This window comes from Pteropus alecto, unplaced genomic scaffold, assembly GCF_000325575.1.
Source record: "Pteropus alecto unplaced genomic scaffold, ASM32557v1 scaffold155, whole genome shotgun sequence".
Lineage (NCBI taxonomy): Eukaryota > Metazoa > Chordata > Mammalia > Chiroptera > Pteropodidae > Pteropus > Pteropus alecto.
The window spans coordinates 6,437,722-6,455,880 of NW_006438113.1; the positions used below are offsets into that span (position 1 = coordinate 6,437,722).

Here is an 18,159-nt window from a genome sequence, read left to right on the forward strand (position 1 = left end):
GGGGGCGGCACAGGGGGCCGTGCAGAGCTGTTCTAAGTGCCTCTCCAAAGACAAGCCGGTGCTATTCATCAACTGGTTTTCAGGGCTGTGAGAAATCAATGGCATTTGTGCTGCAAACTCATCATTAGGACAGGAAAACTCTGCAATGGAATTGATTTGTTTAAATATAATAACACAATTTAACAGAGAACTGAGGGGGTGGGGAAAGAACCCAGGCAAACAAAACAGGGCTCCATAGCTCAGAGGACAGGAGAGGAACCAGCCTTGAAAAACCTCCCTACAGGGAGGTTTAGCACTGCCCCCACCCCTCCCCGCCACCCCCAAACCCTAGCATTAAGGAGACCAGAGAGGGCATGTGCTATGACCCAGCGTGAGGTGGCTCAGGCCTGGTCTCAGAAATGCCCCTTGACAGACTGCAGATGGGCCCACAGGCCCAGCTAGTCATTGCCGTGTTGTTCTTGGAGGTGACTTTGCCTAGGTGAACATCGGTTCAAACCAACAAACTATTATTAAGCAACTACTGTGCTCCAGGAGGGGCCATGTGGGAAACATATAATAAATCCTGGCCCCTGATCTGAAGGCATTCTGTGGGGAAGGGGGCGGATAAGGCAGGTATGCAGGTGACAACAGATCAGGGAGGGCTGGCCTTCCAGGGGTTTTAGGCAGTGAGGGAGAGGAGTGCTGGGGCAGGAAAAAGGACAAAGAGGAGACAGTGAGGGGCTAGAAAGGAGGGTCCAAATAACCAGGATGTACCCATGTAGAGGAGAGGACCCCTATTTCATGGATATGGTACCCGCCCTGTCCTGATGATAATGATGATGACAGCTGACTTTGTTGATCCCTAAAATGTTCCAGGACCCTAGAAATACTTAACATGTGTCATTTCATTGAATTTCACCATCCTGTGAAGAAGGGACTATTACCCACATTTCACAGATGACACCACTGAGGCTCAGAGCAGTTAAGTGATGGCTTGATGTCACACAGCTAGTAAGTAATGAAGTGAGGGTCAAACACCAGAGCCTGTACACTAACCACTGCACATCCTGCCCTCATGGGGGCTTGGCCTCCCTGTAAACTGGGGAGACAGATGGTTCTTGCCCTCCCTTCCAGGAGCTGGATCATGAGATGCACCGGGCAGTTCAAGGAGAAGTCTGAGGAATGGCACGGAGTGTGGTCAGTGCCCAACCTGGCATGCTGGTCACAGCGGGTATGGTACTGCAGCCTGGGTGAGGCTGGCAGACAAGGCACAACTGGCTGGGCATGCACAGTGTGCTGCAACCTCACACACAACCTCTTTCAATCCCCCAGCCTCACGGAAGCTGGGGGACCTGGGGATGAAACTGGTGGGCCAGATCCTGGAAAGGCACGTCTGTGGGGAAGAGATGCACAGGCAGGGAGAGAGGGCCAGAAGAGGCTCAGCCCTCGCCTGAGGGTGGGGACAGACTGGAATCCTGGGGAAGGACCGGCAGCTTTGGGCAGCCTCACTAAGCTCATGAGGGCCTTGATGACAGCCTCAGACCTTGGACTTTATTCCTGGTGACAGTGGGAAGCCAGGGAGGGCAGCAGAGGGCTGGGAAGGGTTCAGTCATTGAGAGGCAAGGCAAAAAGACGGTGAGGCCTGAATGCCAGCAGAGGGTGTGGGTACTAAGGGGGACATAGGGCCAGAGATGGTTAAGGAGGCCGAACTGACTGTACGATGTGGGGGTGAGGGAGACAGAGGTGTCAAGGGCGACCTAGGCATCTCCCCAGCCACTTCACTGACTCAGCAGCTGCCCGAGTCAATATAAATTGACTAGGACCCCAGGGAGCACTGAGACCCTCCCCCCAGGAAGCCCTGACCGGGGGAAGAGCACTGATGGCCAGCAGGCCGCCATCAAGTCTGCTCTGTCCCCCTGCTAACCTTTCTCCTTTGTCAGCAGTGCTCTCCATCAATGCTCCGGAAGGGCCAGTACAATCTCTCCGGCTGCCTGGGCCAGGACTGGGGGCAGGGTCTCACTCTGCTTTCCCTCTTTTAAGGAAGAGTTTTTAAGAGCATCTTTAGAAAGCCAGGAGCAGAGGTGCCAAAGCCTTCAGTGTGAATGGGGAGACCGAGGGCTGATGAGGAGCAGCCCAGGATCCACTGGACATGACTCTGCCCCTCCAGCTGGCAGAGGGGAGTGTGAAGAGAAGCTGGATGGGCAGACAGACTGGAGCCAGGCTTTGGCAGTGGGCAAGGATGATGGGGCTGGAAGAGGGATCTATAAGGTGTGGGAGGGGGCCCAGCCCAGAATGTACCAGCTAGTCCTGGAGCTGAGGAGTGGTTAAAGGGGGCCAGTGGGCTTAGGAGTGGGGCAAAGGACTAAGATGGGGCTCGAGTGTCAACTGTCCTGGAACTGAGAAGTTTCCGGGATGTGGAACTTTCAGTGCTAAAACTGGGACAGTCCCAGGTAAACCCAAATGGCTGGTCACACTGGCAGAGCTGACTCTGAGTTCTGGTTTTTAGTTTTACTACTTTCAAACTGTGTAGGACCTCTGTGTGCCTCAGTTTCCCCATCTGGACCATAGAGCTTATAGGAGGACCTTGTGTATTGTTTTCATGAAGATTATATAAAGTGCTTAGCATCTGACACAGCATCTGATACTAATCATTCAACAAATGACAGGTGGCCGCTGTTATTGCCACCGACTACTACTGTTACTGCTATGAGGACCAGCTAACACAACATGAGCACTTGCCCTGTGTCAGACCCCGTTCTAAGCACTGTAAGCACATTGCTAATTTAATCTCATGATGCTTAAGGGGTAGGAGCCATAACTATCCCCTTTTTCGGATGGGGAAAGTGAGGTGTGGATAGACTGAGCCACTGGCCCCGGTTCTCTAAGAGGGCAAGTTCAAAAACTACTTTTATTTCCACTGGCTGACGCCACAGCCAGGGGCATGTAGACCAATGTCAACACAATTCTGGTCGCACTGACCCAGGGCAAGAGCTGGACAAACACACAGGGGAGCAGGAGTTCAGGCCACTTGAGATGCACAGGAATAAGCGGGGGCCCTGTTTTCTGGAAGACTGAGTCCCCAGTCCTCAGCCTGGGTCTTCAAAACCTTTCTCTCCTGGTCCAAACACATCAACCAAATTAGGTTTCCAGGGTCTGTTTACACAGCAAGAGAAAGGAGAGCTCCCAGAGATGCTCATGCCTCCCACTGCCCCAGTGGCCCAGCTGTCTGAATCTCGTACTTTCTATACATGACCTCATTTCATTCCTGCAACGACACTACAAGGTCAGTTAAGTTGCCCATTTTAGATATGAAAACGTAAAGACTCAAAATTGCGCTCAGGTCACACAGCTGGACCTAAACATATCCAGCTCCAAACTCCGGGCTCTTCTTGGCTGCTATGTGACAGGATGAACACGCAGCACGAGGGCATTTTTTTTTTCTTTTTTTTACGTCTGTGTTAGGCATGGTACAGGATTCAAGGTGAGTACTGGATAACTCTGAGGATGAGAGGCACAGTCTCCCTTCACCCAGGTAGCCCAGGAAAAACTGCGGTAGCTCAAGGGATGGGCCCAAGCACCCAGGGGTAAGGTAGTCAACCCAGTGGAGTACTGAACCCATGGAGAAAAGAGCATGGGTGCCAGGATTCAGGCAGGGGCCAATCATGCCAATACTTGGGGGGCAATCGGGCCTTGTAGGAACCCCTCTTCAGTCTTAAAAGTTGAGCATACAATATCATTGCTGCCCCAGCGGCTAGGAAGTCCTCAGCACAAGGAACTATTCACAAAGCAATTAGCTTCCAGCACCCAGGAAAAAGGTCGCAAAGGCAGGCAGGCAGGCACTGGCTGGGCAAGGGCCCCTGGGAAGCTGGGCCCAGTTATTTTTAGCATCTTGATTCGAGAGGGAGGAAGCCCTCCTCCCCACCAGGTAAATGTCAGTGCCACTGGCAGACTCAGCTAATTAAAGTAGCTGAGGAGAAGAGATAGGGATGGGGGCCTCTGCCCTTAGGCTCCTTACCCACTAGGGCTCTCTTCCTCCACCTTCTCTTCCCAAGTCCTGGCCCTATACATCTGCCTTGGGGCCCTGAGCTGGAAACACTGGCTCGGTCTCAAAAGGAGTTTGACCAGCGACTTGGAATCCTGAGCTTGAGTCCTGGCTTGGCTGCCTGACCCTGGCCAAGTCTCACGTCTCTCTTCTCTGACTCTAGTTTCCTCCTCTAGAAAAGGGGCCACCACTAAGCCTGCCTGTTATTATGACGGTGACAGAAACCAGGGCCATGAAGAGGCCTTGCATGAGGGCAGCTTGCCCTTCCTGCTGCAAGAAGGTTGCTGTATTATTCCAGAAAAGAAGTCTGGGCTTCCTGAGAGGGAACCCAGGCCAGCCCCGAGCTGACGGGCCTGAGCTGGCTGCTATGCAAACTGCTGGGGGGATTTGCGCAATCCTGGGTACTAGGAGTCCAAGGGCCTGTGGCTGCCACTCTGCTGATAGGAGAGGGTGACAGAGAGGCTACTGCGGGTCACTGGAGGTGCAGCAAACACAATCTGGCTAAGCCCAGGGCCACTGGAAGGCCCGCACCCAGAGGGGCATCAGGTACCCTCAGGGCCCGAAGCAGATCACAGGCCTGGCACCACACGCAGGGCTCAAAGGGTCACCTCCTCTATTTTGGGCTCTGAGCCTACCCTCAGCCTTAGGGTGGGCCACCTACTCCTCCACTTCCCAGAAACAGGAAGGAGGGGAAGCCCACCTCAAGCTCTTAGCTCTGGAGTCCTCTTGGGGAGCTGGACCCTTAGCCCATAGGTGCATCTGCCCCAGGGGGCCTGATCTGTCCTCCTCCTCCCGGCAAACCTCTAGAGTTTGAATTCAAGTCTCTTCAGCTGGAGAGAAGCCCTGGGTCCAACAGCAGTGTCCTGAGCCAACTGCCCAACTTCGAGAGAGAGCCAAGATCCTGGAACCTGCGCATATCCTTTCCAAAGGCAGACCTTCCACGGAGGCACTGCCCTGTGGCTCCCAGGTGCCTGAAACTCCAGGGAGAACCAAGGAAAACAGGCACAGAAGTGGGGCAGTGATCTGCTCAGGGACATTTAGCAAGTTAGAAGCAAAGTATATATGTCCTCCTTCTGCCATCTGGCCTCTAGGGGGCATCTCCAACCTCCTTTCCTTCACTGCCCCATCTCTGCCCCACTGATCTGCCCCAAGTATATGCCTGCCTCTGGGCCTTGGTGCAGATCGTCCCTTTGCTTGGAATGTTTTCGTTTCAAAGTCATGTTCATTCTTCAGTGCCCAGCAGGAGCTCCACCTCCTCCAGGAAGCCCTCCCTGTCCTCTACTTGCAGCACCCAGACACTTGTCCTAGGTACCACATATCAGCAGAGTCGCAGCTGGGCATCCTGCTGTGGCTTGGTAAAGGAGACTGACAAGGGACATGGATAAGCCCTCGGTTTCTGGAGTCCACTTTCCTTCCTCACCCCCTTGCATCTGTAAGCTTTCAAACTGGGTCCTGACTCCAGAGCGTTCTCTCTGCCGTGGCCTCGGGTCTACAATCTCCAGGCCTCACAGGGCTCTCAGGGTAAACAGATGAAAGGAAAAGCCCTAACAGTAGCAGGCTGGGCAGGTGGTGGAATACAAACGAGGCTTAACAGAGCCAGGTCTGAGGGCACCCTATGTAGTTCTCAGTCCCGGTTCTGGGCAGATTGCCAAAGGCTCCCAGAACTTCCCTGGCCCCCTACCCTCTGCGTCCCTTACCCCTCAGGAGTCGGTTTTGCCTTTTTGCAAACATCACGCCCCCTGAGTCTCCATCACCCCTGCAGGTCTTGGGCCCTGTCAGCATTTACGCCTGCCACTTATCCAAAGCAGTTTGGAGGCGCAGTGAGCTCAGCTAAAAGCCTGGAGTGCCATGATGGGCTGCATTGGGGTATACCCTCCTCTCTGAGCTTCAGTTTCCCCATCTATGCCATCTACTCCTCATCTATGAGGGGTTGGGCCAGATAATTTCTAAAAATCATTCCAACCCATAGGTGGCCAAGATACTATGATTCAAATAAAGATGCTGCCTTTGCAGCCCCACTCAGTGTCTGCTCCCTCCCTGCAAGGTCACGGAGGCTTTAGACAGGACACAGGGCATGGGCGTGGCTGTCCTCAAACTCTGGAGTTCAGTGAGAGCTTGGTGAGCAAACACCAGTGGGAGGTTAGGAGCACCCTTGGTGAGTAACACTCAAGGAACCCTTCAGAGCATAGTTTACCAATCCCAGTTTGTCCTTGGAGAGACCTACTGGTGGCTGAGATCAGGGATCCCTGAAGTGCACCAGCAGCCCTAAACATCTACACTGGTGATCACACAGGGGCAAGGATCCCCTTAGACTCTGAGAGAGCCAGGGGAGGGACCAAGGCCTGCCCTGCTACCTCCCGGAAGGATGCCTCCCTGCCTTGCCTGCTGGCTTGCATCTGCCGTGATGACGCTGTATGACCCTGGGCTGGTCTCTGGGCCTCTTTGTTCCCACCACTTCACTGAACAGGTTCGTCCACATCTTCCTTCCAACCTCACCCCTGGGCTGAGGTCAGGCCCACATCAGGCAGGGGTCTAGATGGCTCCACCCTGGGCAGCTTCAGATTTCTGCATTTTGGAAGACTGGCTTTTTCCTGGTAAAGAGCTCTAGCCTCTGACCCAGGAGAGGCCCCAGAGGTATCTGGGGTGGGAGGGGGGTGGGTGGGGGTGGGGGTGGGCTGAAGAGGGCCTGGTAAACCTGAAGGTAGTCAAGCCCCCAACACAGCTCCTCCCTGCTGCCACAGTCTCTGGGTGAGCTGTGAGTTCCAACTTGAGGGCTGAGGCCAGCTCTCCCCACTCAGTCTTCACAAAAGAGCTGCCATTGCTCCATAGTGCCTTTTGGCTCCCTGCTCTGCAAGATCAAGGTCAAACTGTGCGGCCCAGCCTTTGAGGCACTAAGGAGTTGCCTCAGCACCTACTTCCAGCTGCGGCTGAACGAATCTTCCTCTCCAACTGGACACCCAACCCACCCCACTGAGTTGTGCAGAGACCCCAGGAAGACCCTGCACCTCCACTCTTCTATGTAGGGATCCAGACCCCTCCTCCAGGCAGTCTTCCCTGCCTGCCTCCTCTAGCATTAGGGAAGAACTGCTCCTCCCAGCTCCTACTTTCACCCATTGATGGCATCCACATTGCATACTCTACACTGGAGATTCTGTGACCTCTGCGCCAACTTGAGGTTGTGCTCACCCAGCTCCTCAAATGCAAATTCTTTTGGATGCCAGTGCATAGCATGGTACTAGAGCCTCGTTAGTGTTCAACACACATTGGCTGATGAAGTGAATGGATGATCACCCAGCAAAAAAGTACCTACCAGAGAAAGTTCAACGTAGTGAGGAAACACATATTATGGTGTCAGATGAAACTGGGCTTAATCCTAGCCGCACTGATAGTACTGTGACCCTGCACACATTTCCTAACCTCTCTGTGCTTTGAGTTTCCTCATCTGCACAGTGCGATACTCCCAGCTTCACTGAGTTGTTGAAGCCCTTGAGATCATTACAGTTTGTGACCCCTGATGTCCTAGACTTTTGGTTTTACAGGCCAATGAACAACTGCTCAGAGAGACAGCGACTTGTCCAAGGTCACAAAGGGCGATCTGCAGCAGGACTGAGGCTTGAAAGAAAAGTGCCACTCAGAGGGTCTGCCAGGACAGTAGTCCCACCCTGCTGACCCAGGGAGTGTCCCACCTTGGGCAGTAATGACCAGTGGGCTGTAGACTATTCTCAGCTCTAGGCTGGGGTAAGGGTTACAGGGTCAGGACAGGCTTTAGAGGGGCCTGGGCTACAGGCAACAAATTCCAGGCAGGGAGAGAGGAGTATGCATTCTCAGCTGGCACTGAAGACTGACAGGCATGCCACATGGAGACCCTGAAATCTCAGCTCTGCATGGCCACGGCCAGGCCTGCTGTGAGATGGGCTTGGCATTCAAGGTCTTTGCAGCCAGCCTCAAACCTGCCTTGCTCTGTGTAACCCTGGAAGTCTGCTAACTGACAGCTGATGGCACATGCTGGCAACACCAAGCCACATACCGGGGCTGGAAGGGTTAGCCAGAGAGTGTGATCGTCATTCTAGGTCCCTGCCTACAGAGGTCTAATCGACAGCTGTTTGGGGTTGCCTTGGATGAAACCCAAATCTGGCCAAACCCCAATCCCTGCTGTCCCCTACAGCCTTTCTTAAATGACAATCCAACCACGTTACCCCCCTGTGTGGCCGCCCCTCAGGGCCAGCTTCATCACTTACCACTGTCTACCAGCCCACCATCAATCCATATGCCATGGAGTGCTAACCATGTTCTAGGCTCTGTTGTGAGGATTTATACGGTTTACTTCATTGAGTTGAATTCCTCATCACTCAGTGAGGTAGGTTCTATTATCTCTACTTTACAGATGAGGACATGAGGCACAGAGAGGTTTAGCTACTAATCTAAAGTCACAAAGAGAGGAGTGGTAGAGTTTGAAAACCCCAAAGCCTAGGCCCAAAGTTTATACCCTGAGTCATGTCAGTGTCCTCTGCATTCACCCACCAAAGGGGTTTTGCGTGCTTTTTATAAAGAGCCAGACATATGGGACAGTTGTCATGCCCTCAACGAGATACCCTCTCACTGTGTGTAGCCTTTGCTGGATGTTATAGCCCAGACCAGCTGAAGCCTTCTCGCCTCTGCCTGATGTGGGACTTGCCTGAGCCTGAGAACTGCACATACTTGGCTCCAGTCTGCCTGTCTGGGGGAACTGGGCCAAGTCACCTGTAGGAAGGAGCAGGGACGGGGGCTTGTCTACTCCAGCTGGCTAGACCTCTGGCTGCCTCCACCAGGCCCTCTTCAGCCCCCCAGGCACCTCTGGGGCCCCTTCTGGGCCAGTAGCTGGAGCTCTTTACCAAGGAATAAAGCCAGTCCTCCAAAATGCTTACATGTGAAGCTGCCCCAGAGCAGAGCCTAGTGCCACCCTCTGTTGCCACCATCTGCACCCCTTCCTGATGTGTGCCTGACCTCAGCCCAGGAGCAAAGGTAGGGGTACACCTCTGAGCCTCCGTTTTTCCACTGGCAAATGGGAATGGGACCTTTTGAGTGCTTGCTCAATGGTCCAATTGGGGCGTGAAAGAGCTTTGCACACTGTATAAAATTCTACAGTGCAAGAGGTCATTGTAGCTACTGAAGGGGTCACAGGGCAAAGGTTGGAGGGAGGGGCTGGTGTCAGAGAAGGCTCCCTGACATCTGACTTGCAGGAGTGAGTTTGCCAAGCAGAGATGGGTATACAATCAGGCATAAGACTGCAAAAAAAAACACAGAGCAGACCCTCTACCCCCATCCCCTCTGCCCTGGTAATTTGGAAAAGCATGAGTGTATGCGTGTGCACACACATACACACATACAAAACCAAGTCACCACAGGTCAGGAATCCTCAAATACCACTGCCTAACAAAGGGGCTGCAATCCCACCCTAACTGAAGCCCCTGCCCCAGGCTGCTGGGGACAAGCTGGATGCTGTCACCACTGAGCTTCTTGCTGCTGGGGAGGACAATACCCCTCTCCCCTTGACAGACGAGACTCACAGAGGTGTCAGGGGGCTTACCCAAGGTTGCTGGGCCGGTGAATAACTGGTGGTGCTTGCACACAGACTCAGTTCTTTGCACTTAATCCCACGAGTACTACACGTACTCTAGACAGAATCGTCTTCGTGAGCAACTGCAGAAGCCCCAAGCTTAGAAGGACCCACAGTTGGTTTAATGCTTTATTGCTATCATCTTGAAATCCTTAATAATTTGTGAACATTGGGCCCTGCATTTTTGTTTTACACTGGGCTCCACAAATTACAAAGCTCGTCCTGATTCTAGGAGCTTTTGAGGGCCACTGTCGGGGGTAGAGGGAAGGGCCAGTGAATGAACTTTCACGTCTCCGGGACTTTACAAGAGCCTCTGCCGTGTCTTCCTTTTCCTTCCACATCAACCTAGCACATTTCTCCTTACCTTCCAGTACCCAACACACCTGTCACCACCTGGAGATCCTTCTCAGATTTCCTCCTTACACATGGACTGACTTGAAGCAGAACCCATGGCTCCCTGTGCCATGGTCCCATACTCTGAAATTGCTAATGGGTGTGAAAGTGGTGCCTGCCTCCCCTAGGACTAGGGCACCCCAGAGCTTCCTGTTGGCCAGGTTTCCAAAAAAATAAGCTAAGGACATTTTACAAAAGGGTATTAGAGGGGAAGTTACTAGATCGTGCTCTGACAGTGGGCCCCAGAGAACAACCCACCTTTTTACATGTAAGAAAACGGACCCTTTTTTTTTTGCCTGGGAACACTGGGCCAGGCTAAAACCCAGATAAATCTGAGGAGCACCCCTGGAAACCTCCTCCAACTTGCAGGAGCCCTGCTGGGGAGAGGGAAGGAGGGAAGAGAAGAGAAGAGGAAGTCTTGAATCTAAGGTGAAGCTGCCACTTCCTGGCTGTCAGGCCCACCAACTCTGAGCCTCAGTTTCCTCTTCTATAAAGCAGGCATGGAATGACCTATCCCTGAAGGGAACTCAGTGGAGAAAAGAGCACAAATTCTGTAACACGAGTGAGCAACTGTCCTTGAGGACTTAACCAACCTTTGCTGTGCCTCAGTTTCCTCATTTAAGGCCACCCTCTCAAGGCTCTTGGGGGGATTTAGTGAGCTCATGCGGGTAATGTGCCAGTCCCCTGCAGGGACTCTAGTGTGGCTAGTATAACAAAACTGGCACCACACACCCCAACTCCCTAGGAGCCCTCAGGGGAAGTGCAGACGGAGCAGAGATGACACAGACCCAACTAGCTGGCTATGCACAAGACTCGGATGGTGCCCAGGCTCCCGAGAGCTAGATGGAGTCCCCACGGGATGAGGAGCAGGGATAAGGCCCCACAGACACCCCCACACAACCCATACCTGCTTTCTTCTTGTAAGAATAATAGTTCCAATCTGTTGAAGCCCTAAAAGAGTCCAGGAACTGTTCTTGGCACCACACATTGGTGGTTGTTAATCCTCACGATCACTCTGTACAGGAGGTGAGGAGTGGATAATGACCACTTCTGTTTCCAGATGAGGAAGCTGAGGCCCAGAGAGGGCAAGAGCTTGTCCATGGTCATATAGCTGCCCTTCAAACCCTTTCCTGACATACATGCAGAGGCCATGGCTCACCCTGGGCCCAGAGCTGCCCAGTGACTGGGGGAGCTGCTGAAAGCTTTTCCAAGTAAGAAGCCAGCGACTCCTGAACAGCCTCTTCTTGTAACGCACCCTTCCTTGTATGTGCCTTATGAGTATGTCCCTGTGTGTGGGGAGTGCCACGAGTTGTGAGAGCTTGTGCCTGTATATCTGTGTGGAGTGCCAACATGAAAGTTTGTGAACATGTGTGTCTGTGAGTGTGTATGTGCATGCAAGTCTATTTGTGTGCACAAGTGTATGTATGTAGCACACCTGAGTGATGTCTGTGTACATATGCCAATGAAGGAGCGTGCTTCAGCACATCTCTGCATGTATCTATCTGTACACACATGTCCTTTCGTGTATGTGTGTGCATACACATCTGTCTATCCTTAGCACGCATGGACAGGTTTACAAGCACATGTATGTCTGTCTGTATGTACGAGTATACAGTGTACATGTGTTTATAGACACAGGTATAACTGTGGGTTGGGAGAATCCTCTGGGATTTGTATATGAATCTGTACTTCTAGATGTTAACATTGTGCCCATGTGTAACTATTATGCCACCCAAATCGTCTTCTTCCTCATGGAAATCTCAGCCCGCTCAGAGACATTCTAGACCACAACCTGGCGTACCTTCTCCAAGAAGTCTTCCTGATTCTAGCCTCCCCACGTTCACCTAGAACTCCAACATTAACCCCCATCCCATATCATGGCAGCTTTCCAACCCTCATGTTCACCACCAGCCCCAGCCAATTGCAAATCCTGCCAACTCCCCTGCCTCCATCTCTTAGGATTTTTCATTCTCTCTTTATGCCCATTGCTCCAGCCCCAGCTGAGGCCTCTGATCTCTTACTGGACCCTGGGGACAGTTCCATTAGTCTCCCTGCTTCTAGCTTGGGCCTCTCCAATGGCCTCTCCATTGCAGCCACCTTCAATAGGCCACTCACTACCTGCCCCAGAAACCTCCAAGGCTCCCACCGTCCTTGGGATCTAATACTCTAGCCTGGCATTTGTGGCCCTTTACGATCTTCCCATACCCTTGATAACCTCATCTTCCTTCCCTCCAGGCTCTTCCACTCATCTCTGCTCCTGTCTCCCACAACGCTACTCACTTCTGAATCACCTGTGCCAGAATGCCCCCATCTGAACTATGAACCCTGCCCACCCCACTGGTACAGAGCTTGCACAACTGTTGTGATCTCCCTGCCTCTCCCCCAGAGCACAGAACGAGATACCCTTTCCTCTGCACCTCAGGGTCTGACATCAGGCCTGGCATACAGGAAGTGCTTAATACAAGCCTGGGAAACCGAGCTTGGGAAGCAGAGGGAGAGAGCCAGCCAATACAATCCTCCTTTAGAAGGGGCCCTGGTGCCACCTTGGAGGCCCCGGAGGCCAGGCCTGGTTCATGTCACATCACATCTACAAATGAGTCATGACACCAGGCAATAAGTAGCCACTGTCACCTTGTAAAAGCCTCCTCCCTTTGCTTTGAGCTGAGACAGGACCCATCACTTCAAGATCGCCTTGTCTCCACTTCTCAGAAAAGGCCCAGAGTGGGGCAAAGCCAGGGGCAGAACAGTCCAGGGATTAGTGCACTGGAGCCACACAGACATGGAATTGAACCCCATGGGGGCTTAGCCAGGTGTGTGACCTTAGGCACATCACTTCCCAAACACCAGCCTTGGTTTTCCTGCCTGTACAATGGCGACGATAACAGCACCTGCCTCACAGGGTTTCTGTGAAGATGAAAAAGTTAATAACTACATAGTACTTAGCACAGGGCCTGACACAGAATTAAATACTAAGAATGCTAGAGGACGTCATGATTATTAGCCTCATATGCAAGATGAGAGAACCGAGGGTCCCAACTGTGGAAGGTCATGGTTATCAAAGAGGTTGGCAGCAGAATGAAAACAAATGTCCAAGTCCCAGGCCAGGGCACAGTCCCTCCACTGTCTGGCTTCCTCTGAGAGGAGGAGGCCAAGAAAGAAGTAAGAACTGAGAAATAAGCCCCTTCCCCCTAATTCCTCAGTGACAGCAGCCCCGCTCCTGGCTCTCTGGGCCCCGAAACAGCACTAGCCACTCGGCTGAGACAACCACCATCAGACACACAGTGCCACACAGGCCAGCCCTGCTGTTTACCTGCTAAGGCCTCTGCCCACGACCAGGACTTGAGGCTGCTGAGATTATCAGGAAAAGGTGGCGAGGGTCAGGAGGCGGTAGCCCTGGCAGTCCGAGCACAGCTGCTGCGAGTCCTGTGGAGAAAGGAGAGGGCACAGTGAGTCCACGCCTGACCCTGCGGGCGGCCCCCACCTCCCTTCACCACCCTCTAGGTCCTGCCTGCCCAGGACCCTCTGGCCATCTCCTGGAAGGTGGAGCTGGCCCACAGAAGTAGAGTCACCCTAGAAACTGATGCTGCCTCTCAACCCCCAAATAAAGACCCACCTCCCGAAGTCTGCATTAGAAGCCAGGAACCAGCCCAGTAGTGAGGTCTGCCCCTCCACATGCTGAGCTGCAGCAGCAGCCACACAGACACAACCCACCACAGTGCTGCAGTCGGCCCAGCCCCGCAGGTCCCGGCCTTGGAACAAGCCAGGTGCTCTGCCTGGAGCCCTTTCCCTCCATTTCTCTGTCTTTCAAAGCCCCACTGGCCTTCAAGATTCCTCTCAGATGCATTCCTGGAGCCCTCTCTGATCTGGCCCTTCTTTCCTTGTTCATTCCCCAGCGGCTTTGGGCCTAGCTGACTATGTCTCCTCCAGCTTTCTACAGGCAGGTCTCCTCTCTGGGCGGAACTCCCAGACATCAGGAATGAGGTCTAGTTTATCTCTCTATTGTCTGAGGTGAGCAAGACCACAGAGACTGCTTGACGAATGGATAAATGAATGAATGAGTGACTGATGAATGGTGCTATAAAGGTATGCAGTGAACAAGTTGAACAAAATTGGCTGACTGATATGTACTTTGAAATCAGGAAGCTGCCTGAGCTCTCCAAGGGCTTCCTCATGCCCTTCCCTCTGCTGTATTCTAGAATACAGGGTTCAGGATGGTGAGAGGAAAGAGACTTGGGTGACATTGATACTTCCCTCTGTCCTTCACTAATGAGAGAACTAAGGCCCTGACAGGGGACGAGTTTCCTCCGATGGTCCTGCAGCAAGAGAGCTATAAGGCCAGACGTAGAACCCAAGAATCCTGGCTTTGCCCACTGCCCGGAGCTGTCATGGATGGAGGCTGCCATGGCAGTCCCCCCAGCTCCTGAGTCCTCATGTGTCAGTTCCTGCAAGCACCTAGCTTCCCGACTGTTGGGGGATCAGGCCAGCCATGGAAGGCAGCTATGGATAAATGAGAAAGGGCAGTGGGAGGACCCTGGGGTAAGGAAAAGTACAGAGATCACACTCAGAACAGGGCTATCTTGTCTGACGGCCCTAACTTCTCCCAGTCTGGAGGCCTGAGGCAGAGAGGAAACATTACAGGGAGCCCCAGGGTAGAGATACCCCTCTAGGTATCTTCTCCAGGAGGGGGGTCTTTCTAAAACCCCCGTTGACCACCTCACTCCCCTCCACCAAGCCTTCCTGGGCCTCCCGAACACTGCTAGTGAGGCGTACCCTGCTCTTCGTCTTGTAGGACAGCTGGGAGTGTCTGCAATCCCATAGTCTATCAGTGACCTAGTATTTCCACTTCCACAGAAACATGGCCATGTGGTCACCCAAAGATAGGTACGACTTCTATCAAGGTGCTTGCAGGCACTGACACATGAGGACTCAGGAGCTGGGGGGACTGCCATGGCAGCCTCCATCCATAACAGCTCCGGGCAGTGGGCAAAGCCAGGATTCTTGGTTCTACGTCTGGCCTTGTAGCTCTCTTGCTGCAGGACCATCAGAGGAAACTCATCCCCTGTCAGGGCGTTAGTTCTCTCATTAGTAAAGGACAGAGGGAAGTATCAATGTCAACATTCACAGCAGTGCCATTCATCATGGCCGAAAAACGAAAACTTCCCAAATAGCCATCAACTATGGGATGGATAAATTGATATGCATGCAATCGAATACCACACAGCAACTAGAACAAATGATTTGCAACTGTATCCAACACTAGAGACCAGAAAACCCAGACACAATGCAGAACATGCCTAAGGGGTCCGTTTAGATAAAGGTCAAGAAGAGGCAAAGCTACTCTGTGCCATGGAAATTAAATATGGCCACAGAATCTTTGCAGCTCTTCTAATCAAGAGGTGGAGTCTATTTGTCACCCCTGAATCTAGGCTGGCCTTGAGACTTGTTTTGACCAATAGGATTTGGTAAAACTGTCATTTTGTGACTTATAGAGAGCAGGCCTCAAGAGGTCCTGCCATTTCTGGCCTTGGCCCTCTTGGACTGCTGTCTGGCCATGGAAGGAAGCCTTTTCGCCTAACTGGAGGATAAAGAACTGTGGCTGCCCAGCCAACAGCCAGGACCAACTGGCAGACACGACTAAGGCCTTCTTTGACCTTATGGTCCAGCTGGCCCTTCAGGTAACTGGAGTCACATGAGCCCAAGGGATACTGGCAGAGGGACTGCCCAAGTTAACCACAGAATTATGAGACATAGTAAATGGTGGTTCTTTGTTTTAGGCCACTAAGCTTTAGGGTGGTTTCCAGGTAGCAATAGATAACTGACAGTAGGCTGCTGGAAGTTAGGAGGGTCGTTATCCTTGAAGGGGAGCAGTGACTGGAAGGGTGCACATGGTGAAGGGCACATCTGGGGAGTCTGGACCGTTCTGTTTCTTGATCTGTGTGGTGGTGATATGAGTGTGTTCATTTCATGACAATTTGTCAAGCTATACTTAAGATATGCACGTTTTTCTGCATGGATGTAGTACTTCAATAGAAGCTAAAAACAAACAAACCGTCTGTGGTTCTCCGCCCGCCCAGTGTACCAGATCCAGCTCCACCCTGCCCTGCCTGCTTCCGCTCACTCTTCTATGCACACTCAAAGGGCCACCTCACACCTTTGCACCTGGGAGGCCCTTCCCCTTCCTATTGTGCTTCAAGCCTGAGGGCAGATGGCACCTCCTCCTGGAAGCCTTCCCTGACCTCCCCAGGCCTTCCTCAGGTGTCCATATTCACACAGTTCTCTCTCTGGGACTGGGTCTTCCTGAGTGTGGGGTTAAGTCTTTCTCTTCTGTCTCCCCAAATTTTAGCACTCTCCAAGCATGGGCCCTGTCAGGGATAGGCAGCACTCTTCTTCTTCCCCCAGAGTCACTACCCCCTACGGTGATGCTGTGATGATCAGAGCAGGCTTCAGAGTATGAAGGGGTAGGGAGGACTGGCTATCACAGGTCCAGACTATAGGCCAGCACCTCACCTGACCCGGGCTTCTCCTTCATAGATCAATGGCGGGGATGAATTTGGGATGCGAAAGGGACTACAGAGTGGGGGAGGACCTCAGAGGTCCCCTGTTTCGCAGTAGACAATGACATCCGTGAAATGTGTACCACTCCTCTCTTAATTATCTATTAAGATAAAACAGCAAGGTGACTGGCAGTGAGTGCTGCATCTCTGCCAAAACAATGCGAACGGCCAGGCAAAGCAAAGGAGAGCTATGATGCTAGACAGGCATAGGCTCCGCCTGATACCTTTCTGTGTACTCATCTCCATCAACGCTGAGCCAGCAGGTAGAAACCCACCCACAGTCCTCATGTGACCTGGGATGGGGTCTCAGCTGACTCCCAGTCCCAGGGCCTCAGTTCCAGATGTCTCTCTCTGGGCCCCCCGCCCCATCTTTGCAGTTCCAGCTCTGTTCTACTTGGATGTGTGACCTTGGGGGAGCCCCCTGTGGTCTCAGTTCCCCCACTCTTATCTGAGAGCTCTTGCTTAGTCAACAATCTCTGATGAGACACATTTTTCTCTCCTGTTGGAGGACTGGCCCCACAGGCCAGGACAATTCTGAGGCCCAGCACTCTTTCTGCCTCCCTCAGGGTTCCCACTGTGCTGCCAGTGGTACCTGTCAGCAGCAGGCTGATGTGCCCACTACAGTACACCAAGAGCAGGCCACATCACCATGTTACCTGTCTGCCCCTGGGAAGGGGCACCCAGGCCTGGAGGGGAGAGTCCCTCCTCACCTTCATGCCTGGCTCTCCCTGGGGCATTTTTTATGGTACCCAGAGCCCTTTACTATGAAAGGAAGCTCCTTGCCCAACAGAGAGGCATAGATAACCCAGGAGAGGCAGTCTCTCTTGCAGAAGAGGTAACTCTATGCACATGAGGACAGCTGGATGGGTCTAGCCAAACTCAGAAGAAACTCTGGACTGAAGCACACTTTCCATAGGTGGGGATGTGCTGTCTCACAGGTAAGGAGTGCCCCATCTCCAGCGACGTGCAAAAAGGGGGAGCGGCCATGTGGTGTGCTGTGGGTGCTGTAAGCATCAGAACTGAAGCTGACCTCTATATTTCCCAAACTCCTCTGATGATAAGAATCACCTGGGCTGCTTGTTAAACCCGCAGTTTCCCAGGCCTCTCCCCTGAGAATGGAAGTCTGTGGGCCTGGAATGCAGCCCAGAAATTTAAATTTTTAATAAGTCCTCCCAGGTGATCCTTTGCATCTGGAAAGTTTGGGGGAGCAGTGGCAGATGACCTTCCAAATCCCTTTGAGGCCAGAGATTAGTGATTCTGAGACCCCAATCCACACCATCCCTACCCCATCTGGAAGATGCAGCCAGTAGCAGACTAACTGCATAATTAAAATAAAAATGATTTAAAAGCTTCAGAAGGGGGCAAAGATGTCAGGGGGAGGGGGGTTCTCAGTCCATGGTAGTACCATGCAGCAGCTCCTTCTTAGCCCCACCCCCCCACAAGGCTCCCCAGAGTCATCCAGAAAAGCTCAGCGTTAGTGGGGGGAGTGAGCTGACAGCTGTTCAGCTGCTGCTCAGTGAGACCCGGAAAAGCAATTATCTTGCTCTTAGCAGAGAGGCACTGGCTTTTACCCGCCCCCTCCCTCCTCCCTGCCC

At 52.8% G+C, this 18,159-nt stretch overlaps 1 protein-coding gene across 1 annotated transcript in view; it reads right to left on the reverse strand.

The window, feature by feature from the left end:
- ZMIZ1 (zinc finger MIZ-type containing 1) overlaps window positions 1–18,159 on the reverse strand; it is a 235,731-nt gene that overhangs the window by 175,292 nt on the left and 42,280 nt on the right. The window contains exon 2 of the mRNA XM_006915482.3: window positions 13,321–13,433. The gene's annotated coding sequence lies outside the window, so the exon portion shown is untranslated. The remainder of the gene's footprint in view (window positions 1–13,320; window positions 13,434–18,159) is intronic.